Source organism: Camelus bactrianus, chromosome 6, assembly GCF_048773025.1.
Source record: "Camelus bactrianus isolate YW-2024 breed Bactrian camel chromosome 6, ASM4877302v1, whole genome shotgun sequence".
Lineage (NCBI taxonomy): Eukaryota > Metazoa > Chordata > Mammalia > Artiodactyla > Camelidae > Camelus > Camelus bactrianus.
In genome coordinates this window covers 31,935,440-31,961,947 of record NC_133544.1, presented here as the reverse complement: position 1 = coordinate 31,961,947, position 26,508 = coordinate 31,935,440, and the positions used below count along the sequence as shown (strand labels likewise).

The 26,508-nt window shown below is 43.1% G+C and overlaps 1 long non-coding RNA gene across 2 annotated transcripts in view; it reads right to left on the bottom strand.

The window, feature by feature from the left end:
• LOC123618859 (uncharacterized) overlaps window positions 1-23,344 on the bottom strand; it is a 31,656-nt gene extending 8,312 nt beyond the window's left edge. The window contains exon 1 of one of the 2 annotated variants that reach the window (XR_012507274.1): window positions 23,162-23,344. This is a non-coding gene — a long non-coding RNA (uncharacterized LOC123618859). Of the gene's footprint in view, window positions 1-3,051; window positions 4,457-23,161 lie in introns of those variants that run through there. The other variant, XR_006727327.2, reaches the window with a different exon arrangement.
• Window positions 23,345-26,508: the final 3,164 nt, after the last annotated feature.

Here is a 26,508-nt window from a genome sequence, read left to right as displayed (position 1 = left end):
AAGTGTCAGAAGTAAATTGTCCTGTGTTAGTAGTAAAGGAGACTCACAGGGAAGAAAGACATAGTAAGGGGCTTTCCCTACATAGGAATAAAAGAACTGGAGGTTTTTCCTTTTACACTTACCTACCTCAATGAAAGCCCAAAGTCCTAACAGAGTGTTTTTGGTAGAAATTGGCAAAGTCTAAAATGCATAGGAAAGCAAAGGATCTAGGATAACTAAAACAGTACTGAAAAAGAACAAAGATGAGGAACTCAAACTATCTGAGTTCAAAACTTACTACAAAGCTACAGTAACCAAGAGAGGAAGGTATTGGGGTAAGGACAGTCATTTAGATCAACAATGAAAATAGTCCAGTAAAAGACCTACATTTAAATGGCTAAATAATTTTTTTGCAACATTGCCAACTCACTTCAACGGGAAAATGGTAGTCTTTTCAACAAATGTTGCTGGAACACTGGATTTCCATGTTAAAAAAATGAACTTGACCCTTGTTTCATACCATACATAAACATTAGTTTGAGATAGATCAAAGACCTAAATGTAAAAGCTAAACTATAAAGCTTCTAGAAGAAAACATAAGAGAATATCTTCACAACTTTGGAGTAGACAAAGGTTTATTTTAGACAAGTTAGAGAAAACTAAAACCATAAAAGAAAAATAAAGCAATCTACTAGACTGCATTAAACTTTAACATTTCTGAACCCTTAAGAAAATGAATAGGCAAACCACAGACTGGGAGAAAGTATTTGCAAAATGAGGAATGTTATTAATTCCTATAGCTGAATAATAAGAAAAAAAGTAACCCAATTTAAAAAATATGGGCAGATACGTTAAGAAAGAATATATATTGATGGTTGGTAAGCACATCAAAAAGTGCTCAACATCACTAGTCATCAGGGAAATGCAAATTAAAACAAAACACACCTACTGGAAGAGCTGAAATTAAAATACTGACAACATCAAATGTTGATAGGATGTGAAGCAACTGGAACACTCACACAGTGTTCTGGAGAACAATCTGGCAGTTTCCCATTGTAAGACATGCACATACTCTGAACGAGCAATTAAATTTTTAGGAACTTACCCCAAAGAAATAAAAACATGTCCAGAAAAAGACTTTCTCAAGAATGTTTCTGCCCCCAGTGAAGACAAGCCTGCAGCCCAGCCTCTGCAGCCACTCACAATGGTGCACTCTGAGGGGACTCAGAATAAGAAAGGACAGGATACTGGCCTGAGATAGCTAGGTGCTTGTCAAAGGAATGAATTCAATGAGCCCAAATGTTTGTTTCCTCCCATACATAGAAAAGCGTTAAATTCCTTAACTTGAGATGTCTGGTTTTCTTGTTAACAAGTAATCTTTGAATGTTCCAACTACCTGGTCTTTGTTGTAAAGCATCTATATATCCTAGCTCCTCCCCTACCTCTTCGGAGCAGTCCCTCAGAGCCATCTGAGAGACTGTCATCCCAGGCTCGAAGGGGTTTGAGTCCTCAGAAATGTCTGCCAAATAAAACATAACTCTCAAAAAAAAAAAAAAAAGAATGTTTCTGGCTCTGCCACTTAACTAGCTGAGTGACCTTAAGCATCGATTTTACTGCTCTGCACCTCAGTTTCCCTTTATGTAAAATGGGGTTAATATCAATGTACTGAATAACCTGAAGGGGAAACAATGATGACAAATACACAATTTCCTTCTGAGAGAAGTAGCACAACTAGTCTTTTCCCAGTGTGGCTGCCATGCCTTGTGCAGCGTGTGTTGCTGGTGGCCCAGCCTCACTCTGCTGGAGGCAGAAGGTAGGATACAGTCTAGGGTACAAGCTGGAGGTCTTGGCTGAGCCAGAGCTGAAGTTAGATGTATCTGGCATATGGAGTGTGAGTCACCCATCTCCCCAGGCATATGTTCCTCTAAGGGGCTGTTTCTGCTGAAGAATCTCCTGGGAAAGGAGACTTCAGTGACATTCACATGCTATTCTTGAGCTTCAGGCCAACTCTGGTGATCCCATTCCCCTTGCTAGAGATTGGTTTAACAACAGGAATGTATCCAATTCTGGCTAATGAGACATAAAATGAATTCTATAGGGGACTTGTGGAAAAAGCTTCCATGTTTCTAAGAAGCAGACTTGGGAGGAGAGTGCTTTTCTTCCCCAGAATGTTACTGTGTCTGGTGAAGATATCTTGTTACCAAAAAAGGAGCTAGCTAGAGGACAAAGCCAACATCTTGAGGACAGCAAAACAGAGAGATGAATACAACCTGGGTCCTTTACACCTTGAGCACTCCTTGTACGACACCTGGAATCCACTACTTCTAATTCCCATTAGTGAGATACTGCATTTCCTTATATGTTTGAATTTGAATCTGGGTTTTCTGTTACTTGTGGCGAAACCATCCTAACCAACAGAGCATAGGACTGCAATTTCTACCTGAGCAGGTGGGAGCTTAGAGCTAGTAAGATTTGGGTATTAAGGTGATGTAACTGGTATCTTTGCCAGGACAATGGGGTCATTCATGCTTCTATGCAGGTCAGGATGTGACTCTTACTTTACAACCCAGCTGAGCTAGGGATATTGTATTCCTCTGTGTTTTTGCCCTTTATCAAAATAAGTCTGATTCTGAGCCCTCAGTCCTGTTCAGTGGGCAGATTAGTCTGTCATTCTGGGGGCTCAATCCCCTGAAAGATTGTGTAATTGGGCGAAAGCATAGAGGCATCCAATTCACTCATCAGCCCATCGTCCACAATGAGTTTTCCTCTGATGCCTCAGGTCTCTTCTGCTTTGGTGATTTGCTGTTTCTGAGTCATCCTTGGAGCCTAGGAATCTTTGCTGAGATTGGAAACTCACTGTGTAAGGCCTCATGTCCTCTGAGATCTGGCCCTTACCCAGAACCCTGGAATGGGTTCTTATAATCTGAGTTTGTTTGTTAATCTTTTTGGTCCTTGATCATTCTTCTTTCTCTTTCCTTGTCTTTCAAAGCATTCCTTCCCTACCCATCACTCCTCTTCTCCCTCTGGATATGTGCATGATATTGGAGAGACACAATGAGACAGGGCTTTTACCCAGAAAGGAAGATCTATTAGCTTCAAGGAGCTTCTGTCTTCTGCTCTGCAAGAATTCCTAAGGCAAGAAAAAACAAAAAACTGGACTAGCAGTGCCTGCTTGGAAAGAGAAGGCAATGGAAAAATACAGCAAATGAATTAATATCACAATTACCTTGTCACAGGTATCTTGGAGGTGACAGTGTGAACTCAGCCCAATAGGAGGACTGGTTCTATGGTGAGTGGGAGCCAGCCAATCAGTGAGTGTAGGATACAGAGAAGTAAGGAGGTGGGTCCTCAGCACTGGTGGAGAAACTTTCCTGGTAACTTGAGAAACCTACCTCATAGCCTGGAATCAAGAGCCTGTGATGCCAGCTGGCTGCCTCTTTCCTACCCTGAGTTCCTGGATGTTCTTAAAAATACGTTTCCATTCCCATAAGCATTCTCTCTTCTCTGCCCTATGGACACATATGAGGCTACCATAAATAACTAACCTTGTTAGGGAGAGGGAAGACTCAAATGAGCTAACATACAAGAAAGGTCTTTGAGTTTTCCAGTGAGTGGGGAGGCCCTGGCTTCCCACCCAGGACTGGAGCAGCTCCTGGTCTTCCCTGCCTCCTCTGTGGAAGTCACCCTTCTCATGGCCCTGGAGATCCCCGTCAGCCTGTATCTGCCCAGTCCTTCAGGTGGCACTAGGGTTCCTGGGCTTCGGGACTTGCATCAGAGGTAAACAAGAGCAGCAGAAGTATATACCCCTTGGATTTAGATTCTATCTTCCCACCCATGGCTGAAAGGACCTTTGAGATCATTAAGGCCAAATCCCTAATTTTACAGATACAAAACTACACTGAGGTATCAACTCACACCAGTCAGAATGGCCATCATTCAAAAGTTCATAAACAATAAATGCTGGAGAGGGTGTGGAGAAAAGGGAACCCTCCTACACTGCTGCTGGAATGTAGTTTGGTGCAGCCATTATGGAAAACAGTATGGAGGTTCCTCAAGAAACTTAAAGTAGGCTTACCATATGATTCAGCAATCCCACTGCTGGGTAAATACCCGGAGGGAACTCTAAATTGAAAAGACACATGCACCCCAATGTTCATAGCAGCCCTAGTTACAATAGCCAAGACATGGAAACAACCTAAATGGCCATCAACAGATGACTGGATAAAGAAGTTTTGGTATATTTATAAAATGGAATACTACTCAGCCATAAAAAATAAAATAATACCATTTACAGCAACATGGATGGATCTGGAGATCATCATTCTAAGTGAAGTAAGCCAGAAAGAGAAAGATAAATGTCATATGATATCACTCATATGTGGACTCTAAAAAAAGAAAAGAAAAGGCACTAATGAACTCATCTACAAAACAGAAACAGACTTGCAGAAATAGTAAATGATCTTATAGTTACTGGGGGAAAGGGAGTGGGAAGGGATAAATTTGGAAGTTCAAGATTTGCAAATATTAACTACTATATATAAAAATAGATTAAAAAGTATTTTCTGTATAGCACAGGGAACTATATTCAATATCATGTAATAAACTTTAATGAAAAAGAATATGAAAATGAATATATGTAGATATATGTATGACTGAGACATTATGCTGTGCACCAGAAATTGACACATTGTAATCGACTATACTTAAATAAAAAAATAAAAATAAAAATATAAAGATAAGGGCCCAGAAATGCCAGAGGACTTGGCTCAGGTCATGTGGAGTTACAAGGAGATAGCACCAGGGTGTGGGCTCTTTTGGGCTCTTTTCTCTCAGGCTTCCCTTGTCCCCCAGATCTCCCAGTCTTGGTTTTGTCCCTGGATCCTCAGATGCTTTTTTTTTTTTTAAATTAAAGTATAGTTGATTTACAATGTTGTGTTAGTTTCCAGTGTATAGCATACTGACCTACACTGTCTGGTTGCTGCCTCTGAGGCTAGCACACCTCCTGCTGAAAGCTGTCTCTAGGCTGTTGTGTTGTAGGAGGATTAATCAAGGATAATGAAGGCTTGTAGAGCCCACAGGCCTCTTGGGCTGGGCTCTTGCTCAGTCTCTCTCATCCTTGGAGCATTTTTGGAAGGGAATGAGGCTGTAAGTTACTCAAAAGACAGCCCTGGGCATTACTTATTCTACAGTTATCTTTTGGGCATGCCCATTTTTGGCTCTGACCTGAAGCATTTCAGTCTAGAGATGATCTGCAATCAAACAATGGGACAAAAAGATCTAATGAACACCTTGGAGGCATAACCATGGGGACAAAGAGATCTAACAAACATCTTGGGGCATTCTGATGCAGGTAGCCTATAGAGCACACTGGAAGAAACACAAGTTGGTGAGATTTGGTAAAAGCTTCATGGGGTGATTATAAGAATTAAATAAGATGATGGAATGTGAAGTGCTTAGCACAATGTCATACACAGGGTAAGCTCTCAACAAATGTGTGCTATTATTGCTCTTATGATTATTTTAATCATGTCACTGTTCAGCTAGTCTCCTGATACTACTGCCTGTGTCTTGTCTCTGCCTGGTCTGAGAGATCTTCTGTCTTCTTCCTCAGCCCTATACTTTCCAATCCCATCAAAGAGATTTCTTATCACTTCCTCCCAAGCATAGACCAAAATGCCAGGACTGCCTCCTCGTCCCCCTACCTCTCCACCACACACACAACCTGGGCTCCAGCTCTGCACATTGTCTCCTGCAAAAGCTGGTTGTCAAGGTGTTGAGGGTGTTAACAGAAGTTGTCTTTGGGTGGGCGAGATTGTAGGTGGGTTTTTTTTTAATTTCCTTTCTTTGCTTGTCTGTATTTTCTGATTTGTTTGTCATGGGCATGTATTGCATTTGCACCAAGAAAATATTTTTTAAATTTTTGTAAGATCTACTCAATACCTCTAGGAAATGTTCCCTGAAGAGTTCTACTGCATTCTGAGCACTCCTTTTAGCTTCCCACCCCCTCATCTTCTCTTCTCTGTGCTCTGTACTGTGTTTGCATTCACTTGTGAGTTGCTCTGTAGATGTTCTTAAAAGGGTTCAGCATCCATGAGCAGGCAGGAGGCACCTTGAGTGTAGAGGTGTGTCATCTCTTCTGTAGAAATAGCTTGAATGTTTCTTACATGACTTTAGCTCTACACCCTCTGTCTGCATCATGGAGCCTAGGTGACTGAGAGTGAAGAGTGCTTGGTTAAGCAGGGCTTGGTTCAGCAGGGCTTGGTTCTACTCTGCTGACCTTCCCATTGTTCCCATTTTATAATTTACACCAGGGCCAGCAGCACAGAGCAGTTTCTGGGGAACCCACATGGATATACAGGGTAGCTTCAGCAGAGGTTGGCTTTGTCATGGGGCTGGGGCAGTGTTTAAACTAGGGCGTGGATTTAACCTAGATCTTGCAAAATCTCTAGACTGTTACTTGTGTGACACAGAAAGAATCTCAGGTAACTTTGTCATAGGTGGGAGAGAATGAGGGGCACACAGTGTATGAAAGTGCTGAGAATGTCATACTAAGGGGGATAGTCTGGGAGGTCTTCAGAAAGGAAGTAAGTCTTGCTTGAACCTGAAGGGACAGGTGAAGAGATGGAGAGGTGGTTGGGAGAAAGTACAGAGAAGAGAAGGCAAGTAAATGGCCTGGAAGTTAGGAGCTGGCTGATAGGGCTGTAGTGGTAGCTGTAAAGACTAATGATTAAGAGGTCAAGCTCTGGACTCCAAAGACCTGCATTTGTCTTGAACTAACTAAGTGATCTTGGAATAGTTACGTATCCTCCACAGGCCTGGGTTTTCTTATCTGTGTATTCCAGCTAGTGGTAGTTCCTTTCTATGAGGATTTTCATGAGGAGTTAATGAAATAATGCTTGTGAGATGCATGTTAAACATCCAATAAATGCTAGCCAGGATTATTGTTATTATTATAATTATTATTATAAACCCAAACCTGGTATTTGTTTTTCAAAGGAATCCCATTGCCTGTCCATTTGGGCCCTTCTTTCCTGTGCGTTTGTTCTCTGGCATGCATTCATCTGTCACATAATGGTAATATGTAACACATATATACTACATGTAATGGTAATCTATAATAGCTAGTATTTAAACTGCATATTCTATGTGTCAACCGTTGTACTAAGTCCTTAATATGTATGAAACTCATTTAATCCTCCCAATAATGCTGTGAAGTAGGTACTATTACCATTCACATTTTATTGAGGATGAACTTGGCACAGAAGAATTAAGCAGTGTGCCCAGGGTTACACAACTAGTAAGTGACAAAACTAAAATTTTAAATCTGGTTCAGAATCCAGGCTACTTGGGTATTGAACACCCTTGCTATTTGCAAAGACTGGGAAAAATGGAAGGACAAAAATGTGAATTGGACATTGATCCATCCTGTAGGAGACAGTAACCAGGAGGAGTGATAAGACACTTAGAATAAGATCATACCCACCCAAGGCAGGGTGATCACGGCTGCCTGGAGGTCTAGGTAGAGCCTATGTAGGCCTCTTGGCATGCCTGAGTTTTCACTCATGATTAGCTTGGATCATCAGATGAAGTCCCTGTTGTGGGTTCATTAAAGAGCCCCCACTCACTTAGTGCGTTGCTGTTACCTGTGTTCACAGTTGGTACATCCTGCCCCATGGAAGCCTGGATGACAGAATGTGGTTGGATGGACATAAGTCCACCCCACAACTGATTGAAGAAATATCTCTAAAGAAGACTTTAAAAAATGGAAAGATATTCCACGCTCTTGGATTGGAAGAATCAATATTGTTAAAATGGTCACACTGCCCAAAGCAATCTACAGATTTAATGCAATCCCTATCCAATTACCCAGGACATATTTCACAGAACTAGAAAAAATCATAATAAAATTCATATGGAACCATCAAAGACCTAGAATTGCCAAAGCATTACTGAAGAGAAAGAAAGAGGCTGGAGGAATAACTCTCCCAGACTTCAGACAATACTGTAGAGCTACGGTCATCAAGACAGCATGGTATTGGTACCAAAACAGACATATAGACCAATGGAACAGAATAGAGAGCCCAGAAATGAACCCACAAACTTTTGGTCAACTCATCTTTGACAAAGGAGGCAAGAATATACATTGGAATAAAGACAGTCTCTTCAGCAAATGGTGTTGGGAAAACTGGACAGCAGCATGTAAAACAATGAAGCTAGAACACTCCCTTACACCATATACAAAAATCAACTCAAAATGGATTAAAGACTTAAACATAAGACAAGATACAATAAACCTCCTAGAGGAAAACATAGGCAAAACATTATCTGACATACATTTAAAAAATTTTCTCCTAGAAGAAATAAAAGCAAGAATAAACAAATGGGACCTAATGAAACTTACAAGCTTCTGCACAGCAAAGGAAACCAGAAATAAAACAAGAAGAAAACCTACGGAATGGGAGAAAATTTTTGCAAGTGAAACCGACAAAGGCTTGATCTCCAGAATATATAAACAGCTCATACGACTCAATAAGAAAAAAATAAACAGCTCAATCCAAAAATGGGCAGAAGACCTAAACAAGCAGTTCTCCAAGGAAGACATACAATGATCAAAAAGCACATGAAAAAATGCTCAATATCACTAATTATCAGAGAAATGCAAATCAAAACTACAATGAGGTATCACCTCACACCAGTCAGAATGGCCGTCATTCAAAAATCCACAAATGACAAATGCTGGAGAGGCTGTGGAGAAAGGGGAACCCTCCTACACTGCTGGTGGGAATGCAGTTTGGTGCAGCCACTATGGAACACAGTGTGGAGATTCCTCAAAAGACTAGGAGTAGACTTACCATATGACCCAGGAATCCCACTCCTGGGCTTGTATCCAGAAGGAAATCTACTTCAGGATGACACCTGCACCCCAATGTTCATAGCAGCACTATTTACAATAGCCAAAACATGGAAACAGCCTAAATGTCCATCAACAGGTGACTGGATAAAGAAGAGGTGGTATATTTATACAATGGAATACTACTCAGCCCTAAAAACCGACAACATAATGCCATTTGCAGCAACATGGATGCTCCTGGAGAATGTCATTCTAAGTGAAGTAAGCCAGAAAGAGAAAGAAAAATACCATATGAGATCGCTCATATGTGGAATCTAAAAAACAAAAACAAAAACAAAAACAAACAAACAAACAAACAAAAACAAAGCGTAAATACAGGACAGAAAAGACTCACAGACAGAGAATACAGACTTGTGGTTGCCAGGGGGGTGGAGGGTGGGAAGGGATAGACTGGGATTTCAAAATTGTAGAATAGATAAACAAGATTACACTGTATAGCACAGGGAAATATACACAAAATGTTATAACTCACAGAGAAAAAAATGTGACAATGAGTGTGTATATGTCCATGAATGACTGAAAAATTGTGCTGAACACTGGAATTTGACACAACATTGTAAAATGATTATAAATCAATAAGAAATGTTAAAAAAAAATCTCAAACTACAGAGCCTATTGAGTGTGAGTTCGGTCATTGCCTCATTGGGTCGTTGCATCATTCACTGGCTGGCCGCCTATTTTTAGTTCTGTGCTATTTTTTAGTTCAGTGATGTGACATCAGTAGCTTGAATGCAGCCATGGTGGTAAGTATTTATACCACAGAAATCAGGCAACACTACAAATCAGCACCCTTCCCCACAAAGTTTGCTGTTAAACATTTCTCTGCACACTGGCCTCAGAGATAGTCAAATCTGGTGATTCTCATCTTGCTTCAACCCAGGGGATCCACTGAGGGTGCTTGGTTGCTGCCTGAAGGAGGAGGAGGAAGGGCTGGGCAAGGCAAGAGTGGGTGGGGCTCTGCCCCGAGCCAAGCCAGCAATGTGTGTGTTTGTTTTTAATATGAACTTATGTGTAAGCCTTTGTTTGAGGAAAGTTCTTTTCATTTTTCACAGTTCTTTTTACAAAGTTCACTAAAAACAATGGAAAGTGACTAATCTGGTCTAATCTTTATGGTCAGGAAGTGGAACTTTTTACAGTTCAGATCTAGGGGAGTGAAGTGAATTTTTTTAGGTCTCCCAGAGACTAGTCCACTGCTTTATAGAAGGGAGCTGACACCATGGCACCCACCGTGGGAGGCAGACTCCTGAGACACTAAGAGGGGGCTTGCCTGGGCCCTGAGCCTCAGAGACTCTCATTACTATGCTCAGATGGTGTCCTCCCCAGAACTGTGTCCACTGTGCCCCTTTGCTCTGGAGATGGAGCGGACTCCCAACCAAGGCTTCCGGTGTTTTTCTCCCATAATGAAACCCCTCCTGGTACCTCAGGATGACTGGCTGCTTTTCTGAGCCCATCTTCCCAACTGACGCGAGGCCAAGTTGAAAATCTTACCCTCAAAAACAGGTTTTAAAACCTGCTCCCGACTTTTGGTTGGGGAAATCTGCTGAAAGCCTTAAAAACAAACAAAACAAAACAAAACAACAGTTTTATTTTTTTTTAAGCAAAGCTAGAAATGGATGTCAAGGCCAGCTGAAGGGCTAGTGGATGGGGTGGTGAGGGGTGAGGTCAGTAGGGAAGAGTGAAAGGGTGGCAAAGTGGGGAGAGAAGAGGGTATGGAGGGAAGAGATAAAAAGAAACATTGAAAAGAATCCTTTTTAGGGGTAAGACAATTTACCTACAGGTGTCAAGGGACACAATTTCCTGAGACTGTAGAAGTTCTTGCCAATTGCTTCCCTCTAGCAAAACCCGGTCTCCTGTGCTATCAGTTGGTTGTGCTTTATTATGTAACCCCAATCACCCAGAGCCAGTGAGTACATGTAGGTGTTGCACAGACACATTGTGGTAACACCACAATGAAGAATTCTCTAATAAATGTGGTATTGGCTTGCTAGTGCTGCCATAACGAAATACCACAGACTGGGTGGCTCAATCAGCAGGCGTTGGTTTTCTCACAGTTCTGGAGGCTGGACGTCCAAGATCAAGGTGTGGGCAGGTTTGATTTCTTCTGAGGCCTCTCTCCTCGGCTTGCAGGCGGGCACCTTCTTGCTGTGTCCTCTCGCGGTCGCCCCTCTGTGAGTGCACACATCGGGTGTCTCTGTGTGTCCAAATTTCCTCTTCTCTAAGGACACCGGTCAGAGTGGATTAGGGCCGGTCCTAACGGCATCATCTTAACTATCACCCCTCTAAAACTTACCTCCCAATACTGTTACATTGTGAGGTAACCCAGATGTCTGAGATAATTCATATATTGAGGCTAGAACATCAGCATATGAATTTGGGGGATACAGCTCAGCATATAACAAACGGTTAGGCACTCTTTATCCAATATACGTGCCTAGGACCCAGATCCCATACTCGGCTATTAATGGTGCCCCCTCATTGACACTGAAAGGTCTTATCATCTACACAAATTGACTGCCATGCCTTGGGCTGAGAGCTCCTCACGCTACATGCCTTTACAAAAAAAGTCTCATGTTGCCTTAAAGATTTTTGAAAGTTTCATCTCTCCTTCAAATTCTCTTTTTGCTCTGTTTTCACCAGGAATTCATTTTCATAGATGGGATGTCTTCAAAGGATTTTCAGTATTAGCAGAGACTACTGATGACATGGAAGTAGGTCACCGTCTGAGCACTGGCTGAGCGTGGCCAGTTGTAGCAAGGAGACATCGCTGGTCGAAGTAGACAGGGCAGGTGAATGTCAGATTGTTCCCATAAAAACATGTATTTAGTACTTCCTCTTGTGCTGTGTCACCTGTTCCTTCATTCTTTCCTGAATCCACTGGTATTTGTTGGCATCTAACACAGGCCAGGCGACTGCAGGTAGGCAGGTGAGTGTTGTTATTGATCCCTGCCTGTATGAGTTTACAGTTCAGCTATGCTAACTGTTATAGGAAATGGTTCAGACAGACACAGGTCTTGCCTTTCAAGCGGAGAAGATCCTAAAAGGATCATGACTGGCAATTCTCTTGGGCCTGGAATAATGGTTTCATTCAATCTCCAGAAAAAGACTTAATCGGTCTCTGTGAAGACTTTTTCTGAGCTGAAGTAAAACTCCTTCCTGTTCCCCATATACACACATTCAAATGATTCAGAAATATGAATTTTACATATCCCTTTAGTGACCTGGGTAGTGAAAAATAAACAAGAAAAAGCATTTTCTGTGCATTTCTTGCCCGCTGCCCCATCGGATTATAAATCACTTGAGGATAAGAATTGAGGTATGTACTCTACAGCCCCAAAGTGTTCTTTGCATGAAGTGGGTACTCAATATATATATATTCAGTGATTTGACCTCCATCTCCAAGAGGAAAGATAGTTTAACCAAAACCACTAGAATACTCAAAAATGTCATCCCTCTCTCAGATTAAGGAAGGAGGAAACCCCAGAAAAAAATGCCCAAGTGACTGTGGGAAAGCCAGCACTCTCCTCACTTGAAGGGCACCAGAGGCCTGCGTTCTTCCAGTAACGAGTTGAAGTTAGAGACAAGGGCTGGCAGTGAGTTCCACTTGAATTTCCTACCACCATTCTAAGGTGTGGACTTGAATAGCATGTAACTTCAGTGGGATTGCTCTGCGGTCTGCTTCTATAAATAGTAGCTTATTTGTGGGTAACCCAGGGCTGCCTATGAAACTGCCAGACTCAGAAGTTAAATCAATTCAATTCAACAGATATTTATTGTGAAGTTCAAGACAAGATTGTTCTCAAACAGTTTCGTGATAAGGAGGGAAGAACTCAGGAATCTGGAGGGGTAGCTAAGAAGAAGGCTGGCCTTTGTATGTTGATGATTTCTCTCTAAGGTCTAGACACTGGACCCCAAGACAAAGAAAAGGTAGAACTGGGCTGTTAGGTGGGAAAATACAGGTCTAGAAAATTGGAATGCTCATCATTCCACACTGGTGATTTGATGACTAGTATGATCCAAACATAGACTTGTGTTCCCTTGGCCAGTGAGAGTTTTAGATTATCGGCATGTGACCGTATGCTGATCAATAAGAAATGAGAAGGACCAATGCAGGAAGATGGGAAGGGAAAAGGGAGGAAGGTTTCTGGGGAGGGCTAATACATTATTAAGTGTCCTTGGATCATTGTTATGTTTCAGATAACGCTCTAAGCAGAAAAGGATTTAATTTAGGAAATTAGGCACTTAGAAATTCATGGGTGGTCTAGAGGAGAAGGTCCTAGGCTATACTTCCAACAGTAACCAGCAGAACACTGCAGAAATGTCGGCTGGGGTGGCTGCAACCTGTATCACAATTGAGAAGCTGGGGGAACCAGGAAGGCTCCATGGCAAGTGTGGCTACAGAACTACACTATGTAACCCATATCCAGGGATCAGGAAACCATGTCCAGGGCCAGACTGTCCCTGCTTGATCTTCCTGGGCAAAAATAGATGCCCCACTTCCTGCTTCACTGCACCCAGGAAGCAGGTGACGGGGCACTGGGACTTCTGCTGATAGTACAACAAAAGTCCAGTGCCTCTGTGACCATGTTTGCCAGGACAGCAGGTGAAACAGACTCGTCTCCCTTCAGATCTCAAGAAGGTGCATCTGAGGTGCATTCTTCCACATGGGAGGAGCTCTGCTAGGGCACTCCTCCATCCCTGCATACACTCCTTCCCAGGGGGCGTGGAGTGACAGATCTGAGTGGTAAATTTGGAATAAGAGACTTGACATGCATGAACCAGTCCTCCCTTCTCTTTCTTTGGGAGTAAGTTGCCCACAGGGAGTGTGTTTTCCACTCTACGATTCCAGGGACAAGCTCTCCCCTGCGGAGGAAGAGTATGGTCCAGGGTTGCCCGTGACTGGCTGGGTAAATTGGCCTCACGTTGAAGCTCAGTGTTAGGAAGCTCACTTGCCTACAGTTACACTTCCTAATAAAGACTTATCAGAAATAAGGGTAATGTTGACCTCTATATGCCATCTTTTTCTGTTTTTAGTTCTTGTTTCTTGTTGATTGAGGAATCTGATGAGGAAACTAGGGCTGGAGACATGGAATCTGACTCCAGGCATGTGGTGTGTCACAATGCCTCTTGTGTGTATAACCACCAGCAGTTTTCACAGCCTTTCCTCATAACAACATGTTGACAAGTGCTGGACAGGATTTGTTAGCTGAGGAGTTAAAGCTGGACTCTTGATGCTTCCAACCTTTTCCATATTATGATGCACATAGGCAATTACCACCAGACATGTATATCTGTATACACACATACATATATTCATATACATACACACATACTTACATATACATACCCTTGTGTATATGTGTATAGATCTCACTATGGAAAAGGGCTGAGGCTGCCAGAAATGATGAGCCCGGAGATTCTGGCTACCTTAGGCCTTGCCTGGCTACTCTGAGCATTTAGAAGATCAAGCTTTCAGCACACCTATAATCTGTTCCTTGCCCACCAGTTGGGGAAGTTCTAGCTTAGAGAAGCATGCTAACTGGTTCAAGGCCACGAGGTTAATACATAGAAATTGGAACCCAAATCCAAAGAATCTCGACATATCCTGAAATGGAGGAGGCATTTCTTACCATCACATGTCCTCACTATAGCGTACTAGATCAGAGAGATTTCAAAAGAATGGCTTCTCTATCCAGTCTATATCTTCCAGACCAATCTCCATAAATATCGCAATAATAAACCTCAACAAATGTATGTAGAATATACCTACTATGTGCCAGGCGTATTCAGTGAACAACACAAGGTCTCCATAATCACGGGGCTTTCATTCTACCGGAATCTCTGTAAGTTCTAGTTTGGGTTTCTTTAAAGTAGAGTGAGAACTTAAAGACACAAGGCAACCTGAGTACAGACTTATTCTAAGCTGTTTATGATTTTTTCCCCAGTCTTTCCCACACCAGTTCAATAGCAATTTTTTTTGTGTGTGTGTGACTTGTCCTTATCAAGCCTTTCCAAATCATACCGCATCAGTTTTCACAGGAACAAAACCTCTTTTTGCACTCGCATTTCATTGGTTTTCACAATAGTTAAATTATATAATCAGAATTTCAAGTACAATAGGCAGAAACGGGTTTGGGGACAAACAGCACTGACCCTGGTGAGCACGCAGCTCAATTTGAGGCAACACAAGTACCCGAGAGCGTCCATACTACAAGGATCTGGAGCGCCATGGACGCTGGCTGTCTTCATAGAGGAAACAACATCCCCTAAGCTGGTGGCTTGGTGAGGTGGGGGTCAGTTTTAAGAGCTTCTGCCACAAGGGTTCACTGTCTTCCCCAGACCAAACACATCTTGGACTTTGAGAGTGGCTTATGCCACTCTTTTATTGAAGGGCTCGCATACTTATTCTCAAGCTTTATAAAGGTGAGGGAGACAAGGAGTTGTACCCTTGTTTAGCTGGGTTTTGCTTTGTTTATAAATTCATAAAGGGGAAAATATGCCTCTGTATTGCCTTTTGTTTGATATCTTATGATACGTGCACATTCTTTTCTCCACAATCCTCCTGTAAACATCTCCCCAGGCGGGGGCCCCAGCCCGTCCTCAGATACCACTTCTTCCCTCAGGATAATGCAGCCTCAGCGCCAGTCTTTTCTTGTGTCTCACAGATCCTGTCCCTCGGGCACCAGCTGAGTATCCCTGCATTTTCCCTGAGCTCAGGCTTCTGCAGGCTCTGTAGCGGGAGGAGGTAAACTTGGGGACATGAATGCCGGTGAGGGAGGAGAAGCAGGGGACGACTGGCTTCTTTTCCTCTGGAGGCAAATGTAAATCACCATCCCCTAAATGCAGATTTCTTCAGAAAATTACCCAGTCTAGTCTTTTTTATTTTCATGAAAAAAGCATATTTCTTTTATGATTATGACTTGGCCCCGATTTTCCAGGCCTGGATTTCCCCCCTTTTGCTGAGAATACCCCTTCCAGAATCATTCAGGGCAAGTGTACTGTGTTCCAACAACACATCTCTGAGGTCCAAGTTTCTTTCTGTGAGTAGAGGTGGAGTATTCAGTCCACCCTCTACAACAGAACACCCATTCTGTGGGAAAGCCAGTTGCCCTCCCTTATGCAAAGGGCTAGGAAGAGATTATGTGGTTGTATATCCTGACAACAGCACACCAGAAAGAACAAGCCATATTAGAAACAAACAGGCAATAAAACTGATAAGAAGTCAGTGATAAAGAATGCTCAATGTGCTCCTAAATTGACAGTGAGATGATAGAGATTATTTAATCCAACCTGTTTGTAATGCAAATACAGAGACAGTTGAGTGAAAGACACCTGCAGAAGCCAGATCTAGCCTGAGGCAAAGCTGGGGTAAGCAGTCACCGACCTCTAGTCAACTGTTGTATCTCCTCCAGCTACCTTTTTCAAAATGTGGTCTGTAGCGGCCTGAGGAATCCCTGCGACACCTACCTGGTATATGTGAAGTTAAGAACTATCTTCATAAAAATACTGCAATTTTTGTTGCCTTTTTCGCCTTGTTGACATTTGCGCTGAAGGTGCAAAAGCGCTGGTGGGTGAAACTCCTACCACCTGAGCACGAATCAAGCAGGCACCAAGCTCCAGCAGTCATTGCCACACACTTGCCGTAAAAACAAATGCCAGTTTCATTTAAGAATGTCCTTGATGAAGCAGTAAAAGTGATTAATCTTGTTAAATAGTGACACTTTTCAAAACATTCTGTGTAATAAAATGGGCAGTGTGCTTAGAGTGCTTCTACCGCATTCCGGAGTGGGATGGTTATCTCTTGGGAAAGCTCTCTCTACGTGACAGAGCTATGAGTTTGTGAGTTGAACTAGCCATTATTTTTCATGGAACGTCCCCCTTCCTCCTCCTTTCTTGAAAGACTAAATGACAAAGAATGTTTTTTTCAGACTTAGTATTTGGCAGACATTTTCTCAAAATGAACAAAAGGGGGCCTGTCACTTCAGGGAAAACAACTGATAGTATTTGTTGTCAAGGATAAAATTTGAACTTCCAAGCAAAAATTAGAATTTTGGAAAACTTGTATCCGCTACACTGGAGCTTCATAGCTTCCCAAAACTTAAGGATTTTTCCAAAGAGATCAGTTGTGATATTAATGAATGTGATTTTTTTTGATATTATATAATAAAATGGGTCAATATTTGTAATATCTGCATAACTCAGTAAAGCAATATTTTTCAGTGATCAATGCATGGTATTACAAAATCATACATGGGTAAAAGATTCATTCAAGGTGCACAACAAATGGATTTTTATGTAACAGAACACAAAAAATTCACTGATACGCTTTCAGATTCCACATTGCAACTATCCTTTAAGAAAGTTGTTACATTTCGGTGCAGGATCCAAAAAGAATATCCACAATTATCTAAAGAGACTATTGAATACTCTTTGTTTTTCCAGCTACATATCTGTGTAAAGCCAGATTTTCCTCATACTTCAGTGAAAACAACATACTGCAACATGTTGACCACAGAAGCAGATACAAGAATCTAGTCACCTTCTATTAATCCAGACATTTTTAAAATTGCAAAATTATAAAACAATGTCACTCTTCTAATTTTTTGTTTTGAAAGATTTTTAAATGAAAATGTATAATTTATGTTAATATGTTATGAATTTATTGGTATTTTAAATGAATAAATATTTTAGATTTTCTACCAAAAGACATAACCTACATAAATTTTAAGAGTAAAAGGGTCCTGAGACTGAAAGGTTTGAGAAGCGCTGTATCGCACCATTCTGCCTTCCGGAAAGTGGGCTTGGGGTACTTCCTTCTGCTTTACCCAAATAAGCCAACGCCGTTACAGTTTTATTTTTAAATCCAACCTGCCCTCTTCCTCCAAAGCTGTTTAACAAGTGAACGGAAAAAGTACTGCAGATTCCTGAAATCAAAGGACCCAAAACAAAGAGAAAAGGCAAAAGAGTGAATAAAGGACTTTCTCCAGAGCCTGCCAGGCTGACCAAGGACCACCTCCCCTCTGGCAGCCTCTGCCTATTTCTTTTTACTTCATTGGCCTAACCCCACACCCATCCACCCACTCCCACCCCGTAGTCTCAGCCCTGTCCTGGAACTCTATTGTTTTCTGGAGCCTCAAAACATAAATGACTTTATTAAAGCTTTGGGCTGATTCCCCAGCCCCAGGCCCCTCCATCCTTGCGCCCCCTCTGGGATGACATTGCAGGGAAGTTTTCTTTCAGATCATGCCTCCACCAGCTCACTGCCCTCAGGCTTAGGGCTGAGATGAAAAGGGAAGGCCCCTGTTTCTGGACTAAAAAGGAAATGTAAATCTCTCACAGGCCACGTGCCAGAAGCTGCCAGAAGACCATTTCCCTGTTAGTAAACTCGGCTGTCGGGGCCATCCTTCTCTCCTTTAATAACCTGTGGGGCACTTATTGATTGCACATGCTGGTCCCTCCTAAATTAAAACAGGGATGGCTTCTGGTTGCCCAGGAGCTGCGTGGATGGAGAAACTGGTTCACAAATACTTGATGCTTATAGAGCACAGGGCATCGCACCACAGAAACAGGAAGAATATGCAACATCGGGCTCAGAGAACACATGGGAATCAACTCCCATGGCTGCAGAGCCTTCCGGGCATGCTGCAGTCCTTAATTAGGCTCTTTCTTGGGCTCCTACTGGAGACCAACAGAAACACTGATTGCGTGCCTCCTGCTGCAGCACGTTCTTCAAACGGGAGGGGGGTAGCAAGCTCTGGTGGGTAGCAGACGGGCCTGCTCCCACCTCCACCCCTCCCCAGGATGGGAGTCGGCAAGTGGGAAGGAGTGTTCATGTCTTGGGCTATGGTGGACAGAGCACCAAGTTAGGAATCAAAAGACATGTTCTAAACTCCTGCTTCAACTACCTATAGCTACATGACCTTGGGCAAGTCCCTTTAGCTCTCTGAATCTCAGCATCTTGTCTGGGAAGTGGAAAGAGTAATAATACCTAAGGAAATAAGCCTGCCTGGTGCCCTGTGTGCTCTCAGTAAATGAGTATCCATTGCTGAAACTGAATTTGAATCAGTTAGAGATCATGGCGACAGGTACAGGATTGAAATGATGACATTCTCCTACCTCCAAAATCTGGCATCAGGAACTTTCCATGACTATCCTTAGCCAACGCCCTGCTCTTAAGTAAGAAGTGAGGCCTTGGAACTCACAGCTTGGTAAATTGGAAATGTTTCTCTCATCCTTCTGTCTTCCCGTGCCCCTCCTGACTTGGCTTCTGGATTTAAAATTCATTTCACAGGGAACTTCTCTAAAGTGTCTAGTAAACAGAGAGAAATATGCCAGCATAACTCATCATTCTACTGAAAAAGCTTGGCACCCACATGCCCACACTTGGCAGAACCTTCAGAGTTTCTCTAACTTTAAGGCCCTGGGCAATTATGTCCACTTATGCTTTTCCAAGATGGGTAGCCCTGTCTCCACGGTTCTACTGTGGTCCCTTTTGCCATTGCTGATTAACATGGACCAGAAGGACAGTGTGCATAACCATATTTTCCTACCCCTTTCGCTGGTCCTGGAAATGAAATTTGCTGCCCTGGGATAAACTGTGTCATGAGTTGGATGGTGCCCCCAAAATATGTCCACATCTTGGAACCTGGGAATGTGACCTTACCTGAAAACAGGCTCTATGTAGATATAATTAAATGGAGGATCTTGAGATGAGACCATCCTGGATTACCTGGATGGGCCCTAAGTCCCCAAAGCAAAGTGTCCTTACGAGAGACAAGAGGAGAAGACACAGGCATGGAGGAGAAGTCCATGTGAAGACAGAAGCAGAGTGAGGTGGTCCCGAGCCAAGGGGTTCTTGGGCCACTTGAAGCTGAGAGAGACAAGGAAGGATTATCTACCAGAGACTTTGGAGGAAGCATGGCCTAGCTGACACTTTGATTTCAGACTTCTGGCCTCCAGAACTGTGAGAGAATAAATTTCTGTTGTTTTAAGCCACCTGGTTCGGGGTGGGTTGTTATCGTAGCTCTGGGAAGCTATTACAAGTGTGCTCCCTGGGGATGGACCCCAGCTCAGGGTCTTCTACAGGAGATGTCTTCTCCCTCCACAGGAAGGTTTACCTGAGCAGCAGCCTCCTATGGCCCTGGTCAGCAGCCAACTCTCAAGGAATCCACATACCCACTCTGAGGTTGTGGCTGAGGATCACACTGGAGAAAGCATCCTGGGGTGCTTTCAGCATCCATTGGCAGGCAAGGCATAGGGAAAATGGCTTGAATTTTGGAAATAGACAGATCTTGGTTTAAAACTCAACTCCACTATTGGCTCTGTGACTCTAGATAAAATACTTGCCCTCTTTGTGCTTCAAGTTCCTCACATATAAAATGAGGATAAAGATGCCTATCTTTTAGGCAGGAACAGATCCAGGATCTGAGGCTTGTATAAGTTTAGGGATCCTCTAAAAGAAAATGAATCCAAAGTTTCAATCCAAAATTGGGAGTTGGGCCTTGAAAGAGCCTTGTGTAAGTGAGGGGCCCTGAGACTTAAATTAAACCCACCTCTGCTCACAGGGTGTTTTGAGGATTACAGATAAAAACATGAGGCTCTCGGCAGTGCCCGGCTCCTAGTGGGTGCTCCATAAGAGGTAAAGCTGTTTGGATGAAGAATCCAACACTGCCTCCTGAAAGGTACTTAAATGTGTTTGCAACGCACAGAAAAAACGTCTGGTAGGATACATTCCATGCCAGGTTGCTAGTTGTTGCCTTGAGAGCCATTTTCTCTTTCTCTTCCATAACATTAAACTGACTTTTGGGGGGATGGCCATGTGCTCAGCTAAATCTAGCTTCCCAAGCAGCTCTTGCAGCGAAGTATGGTTATGAGACTAAGTTCTGGCCGAAGAAGTGTAAGCAAAGAAGTGTAAGAGACTTCTATGAAATCTGCTTATGGGAGGGTGTTATGAGTTGAATTCCTCCCCCACCCCCACCCCAGCAAATTCACATACTGAAGTCCTAATCCCCAGTATCTCAGAATACGACCTTATTTGGAAATAGAGCCCTTGCAGATATAATTAATTAAGATGAGGTCATTAGGGTGGGTCTGTAATACAATGCGAATGGTTTCCTTATAAAAAGGGAAAATTCGAACCCAGACACACACACTCACACACACACACAGGGAGAATGCCATGTGAGGATCAAGGCAGAGAATGCAGTGATGCTTCTACAAGCTCAGGAACAACGAAGACCGCTAGCAAATTACTAGAAGAAAGGGGAGAAGCATGGAACAGGTTTCTCCTTACAGCTCTCAGAAGGAACCAACCCTGTTGACACCTTGATTTCAGATTTTAAGCTGCCAGAACTGTGAGACAATAAATGAATTTCTGTGCTATAAGCCACTCAGCCCGTGGTACTTTGTCACAGCAGTCCCAGAAACTAATATGGAGAGATGTTCCCTTCTTCCTCGCTTTTCCACTCTGCTGCCTGGAGTGCAGATGAGAGGGCAGAGCCTCCACCAGCCATAGTGACCTGAGAATGAGGACCCCACTCACGGAGGGTAGAGCAGAGAGCTGGGAGCCTGGGACCCTACCAACTTCGTGGAGCTGCCACACTAGCCCAGGACTGCCTGCCTTTGGGCTTATTTTCCCAAAAAAATGAGTAGACTTGAAGTTTTATTATTATTTTGTTTTTTGAAACATAGCTGAATATAATCTTAACTGATACACACACAATTTGGATAAATTAGTTATTCTTTGGAGAGAAGACCAGGATTAGGGATCAGTGGGAGGGGAATTTTAGTTTTATCTGCAATATTTAAATTTTGATATCAAGAATATATTTTGTAACAAAATTAATTTATTTTATAATAAGTAATTTATAAGGAAAAAAAGGATGAGAACCTATAGAGAAGAGACTTAAGAAATACATCAATCAATTGCGATCTGTGAACTTTATTTGGATCTTGATTTAAACAAAAATTTAAAAAATTTTTTTGAGATAATTGATGAAATTTAAATTAATTGGATATTTGATATTGAGGAATTATTGTTAATTTTTATGTATGCTAGTATTATTGTAGTTATGTATTTAAACGATCCTTTTATTTTAGATTCTAAAACATGATTTTTCAACTTCAGCACGATTGTTATTTTGAGCCAGACAATTCTTAGTTGCAGGTGCTCTCTTGTACGGTAGGACATTTAGCAACATCTCTGAATTCTATGCATTAAATATCGGTAGAACCCCCATACACAAGTTGCAACAATCAGTAATTATTTCCAGACATGGCCAAATGTCCCTTAGGGGACAAAATTGCCCTAGGTTGAGAAATACTGCTCTAAAGTTTAAAAATATTTACTGGAACATCTGGGTAGGATGATTTGATTTTTGGGTCTTGCTTTGAAATAATCCAGGTGATGGGAGTGGGTAAAGTGTTCCATAATAAAAAGTTTAAAATACACTTTAAAAAGTTGAGTCTATTTGGACTTCTTTTCCTATCAATACGGTGGACTCAATATTTTAAAATATTTTCTCATCATAAAATCTGAGTATATTGGATTAAATATAGTAAATATTTACTTCCTTAGTCCAAGATCTTGTCTCCTACGTGACCATTAAAATCCAAGGCTTAGGTTCCAGATCTGACTGTGGGCAGGGCAGGCCCTTCCCCACTCACCCTTCCCTCCCACTTGCTAACACCCTGCTGCTTCCTTAGCCAGTGGCTCCTCTTGGGTCTACTTCGGTTACCTCTTGACCTAACTCCTGAGGGGTGCCTGGGAGCTGTGAGCCTGGGCCTCCTCCCCTAGTCCTCAAGCTCCTGCCCACAGTGGGTGCGTTTAGAATCAGATTCATTAGGGCCTTGCTGTCTGTCTCATCTCCCCAAGAGTCAAGCCCATTAGCTTCGGGCTAACTGCAGAAGCCAGAGCCCCAGGCCAGCCCACTCCCTCTAAACACCACCACACCCCTGCACCCATATTCTCCACCTGCTGCTTCACTTGGCCACCTGCTCAGGATACTCCAGGCCTCCGTGGTGCTCACCCTCCCCTGGGTGCCTCTGCTGAGAATGGCTTTCGGGCCCTCCTTGTCCTTCCCAGGCCCTGAGCCTTCCAAGATTTAGTCAGGACTCCCTCGCCACCTCAGCCACACGTTATCACCCAGGTCCACCAGGGGCCAGTTGGAGTGCAGGTCGGAGGAGGGAACCCTGAGCTGGAGGCAACTCAAGGTAGAAAGTTCCCTGGCAAAGGGAAGTCGGCCCTCGGGGTCCTTGGTGGGGCTGCAAGCTTACCATCCAACACGAGATCTAAGGGGCAGCGGGCTCTGTTCCTGAGGCACCTTGGAGCTAGACCACTGCCAAGACGCCTCCCTCCGTGCTAGAGGCGGGTGGAAGCAGCTCGGGCACCGAGTAAACCGGGGGCGCAGACAGTCTTCGGACAGAGCAGCCAGCAGTGTGGAGTGAGTGGGCCCAGCTATTTTTACACGGATGCTGTTCCAACCGCAGCTGACAGCTTTTGGAGGTGGGCGGTATCTCTGTGGTGGAAGGATCTTTGAGGTGAGAGGGTGGCAGGGGGCCCGAGCACCACCACTTCCTCTACCCTTCTGAGTGTACTCTTATCAAGTCACTAATCCTGGTTCTGCTCCATTTCTGTGCCCCTTAAAGAAGTAGAATGAGGTAGAATCTGGCCACCTCCTTGCCTGGGAGGCAGTCATGGCTGCTCTTGAGTTCCTAGTGCTTTGAGGGCTGTGGGTGGACTTGTGTGAGAAGCCACTTCCCTCCCCTTCATGGGAATGGGGTCATGGATGGACTTACAACAGCACGGGGGACTGGGAGAGCCCTGGGTTCAAATCCTGGGCCCTCGATTTATGAGGCGAGTGCAAAGGCAGGCAAGGTGCTCGACATCTCTGTGCTTCACCTTCCCCATGTGTGGAATGAGGATAACCCTGCCTGCTTCATGAGGTTGTTGTCTATTAAATGAGTTTATGTATATAAGTATACACACACACACACACACACACACACACACACAATATACATATATTTGTAAATGTATATGTATGAATTATGTACCCACAGAATGCAAAGGCACATACAGAAAAGAGGAATCCGGCCTTTCACGTCAGTGGGGTGGGGGACTGGCCTCAGTCAGCACAGTCTCAGTAGACACCTACCTATGACATTCTAGGGGTCAGCAGTACTGCCTGTTCCCACGACCACAGCTGTCGGGAACAACAGCTGCAGTTCACTGAGAGCCTGCTTGTATAGGGATAGAGACCCTGTCCATCCTCAGGCCCTGCAGTCAAGCAAGTGAAGTAGACCCGGCAAGGGGGAGCCATTTACCATGTCGGAGGAAGAGCATTACTGAAATAATCAAATGTAAGCACAGCAGGACTACAGTTACTTGAGGGTGGAGGCCTATTGATTACTCAGGTGTTCGGGGCTAGGGCTCACCAGCAGTGGTGCTCCTAGTTTTTGCTTGTGGAAACTTGTTTTTACCTATGCACCATTCCCTCCCCCTTCCTCAATACCAAATGGTCCTTTGGGAACCACCCATTTCCCACTCTTTCCGTGTAGTTCAGGTTGGGATGACTTCACCCCACCCCCAGCCCCACTCTGGTCCCAGGGTGGGTATGTGACCCAGGCTTGGCCAACCACAGTCACAGTGGCTGGTTGGGGAGTAAGTCCTTTGTCCAGGGAGGGTCAGTGAGAGTCAGCACTGGGACTGTTGCTGAAAGAGGCACTCTTTTCCCGCTGGAATTGCTAAGCTGCGGACATGTAAGCCAAAGCCAGTGGTGGCCACCTTTGCCACTGCATGAGCAGAGTCTGCCTGAGAATAAAGACAACAGAGAGAAAAGGCAGCTCTGAGAGATGGACGCACGTAGATTTCTTGTTGCCCTTGCTGAGCACCTGAAACCAACCATTCCTGAAGATGTCGAATTTTAAATTACATGAGCTAGCATACTACCTTTGAAAAGACAGCCTGAACTGGGTTTCAATAAATGGCAACCAAAGGGGACTAATTCATCTTTCTATTTACTTTTTATTTTGATGAAAAATTTGCAGTTTTTACATTGTGGCATAAAACCAGAACTCTGACATGTTTGACAACATACTTTTGACAGTTCTATTTCTGACAAGGACATGCTGGGGAGTTGCAGGAACACCTCCCCTTTGTCCGTCCCCCTCTTTTCTCAGTACACTTTTATTCGGAGCTCCACAAATGTATGCTAATGATCTTATGATGATGACAGCCAGAGTGGGCATGAGTAGGATTAGCATAGGCGAGACAAGAGGCAAAAAGACTACTCAGGAAGCCAATGTAATGTACCAATTGAGAAGTGAGAAGGATCTTCACAAGGTGGTAGCCACAGATACGGAAAGGAAAGACCCTGCAGGGGTGGGATTAGCAAGGTCTGGCAATATGTTAGAGGGTGAAAATGTCAAAATAAAATGCTTTCACCTACGAGACTCTACAGGACCTGGACCTCCTGTTTGGTCCCTGACTTATAGCACTCTTTCTCTTGCCCTGTCTGACCAGCTGCACTGGCCTTTGTGCTCAGTGTCCTCTGCTCAGGACACTCTGACTCCATATAAGTTCATTTCTTCACTCCCTCCAAGGCCTCTGCTTGGATGTCATTGCATCAGAAAGGCTGCCCTGAACTCCCCCTTCAACTGATCTATTTTTACAGACCCTCTCTCAGCGCTCCTTATCCCTGCTGACTTTTTCTCCATTGTACTTAACCCCTCATTGACTGTATGTATACATTTCTTTCTTTCTTTTTTCCCTTTCTTTCTTTCTTTCTTTCTTTTTTCTTTGTATTGAAGTACAGTCAATTACAACGTGTCTATCTTTGGTGTACAGCACAATGTCCCAGTCATGAATATACATACATATATTCGTTTTCATTTTTTTCCATTAAAGGTTATTACAAGATATTGAACATAGTTCCCTGTGCTATACAAAATGAAATTTTTTATTATCTATTTTTATATATAGTGGCCCTATATATATATTAAATATTGTATATATATATTATATGTATTGTAAATCTGAAACTCCCAAATTTATCCCCTCCTACCCCCTTTCCTTGGTAACCATAGGATTGTTTGCTAAGTCTGTGAGTCTGTTTCTGTTTTGTAGATGAGTTCATAGTGTCCTTTTTTTTTTTTAGATGCCACATATGAATGATATCATATGGTATTTTTCTTTATCTTTCTGGCTTACTTCACTTAGAATGACGGCCTCTAGGTCCATCCATGTTGCTACAAATTGCATTATTTTATTCTTTTTTATGGCAGAATAGTATTCCATTGTATAAATATACCACAAATTCTTTATCCAGTCATCTGTTGTTAAACATTTAGGTTGGTTCCATGTCTTGGCTACTTTACATAGTGCTGCTGTGAACACTGGGGTGCATGTGTCTTTTCACAGTAGAGGTCCCTCCAGGTATATACCCAGGACTATGTGTATATATTTCTTTTCGATCTTTCTTGACTAGAAAGCAAACTCCACAAAGGCAGTGACTTTTGTTCACTGCCGAGTCCCCAGAACCTAAGGCAGAATCTGGCACAAAGTAGGTACACAATAAATAGGAATAAAGAAATCTTGAACAACTGGGACACTGTGATGTGGC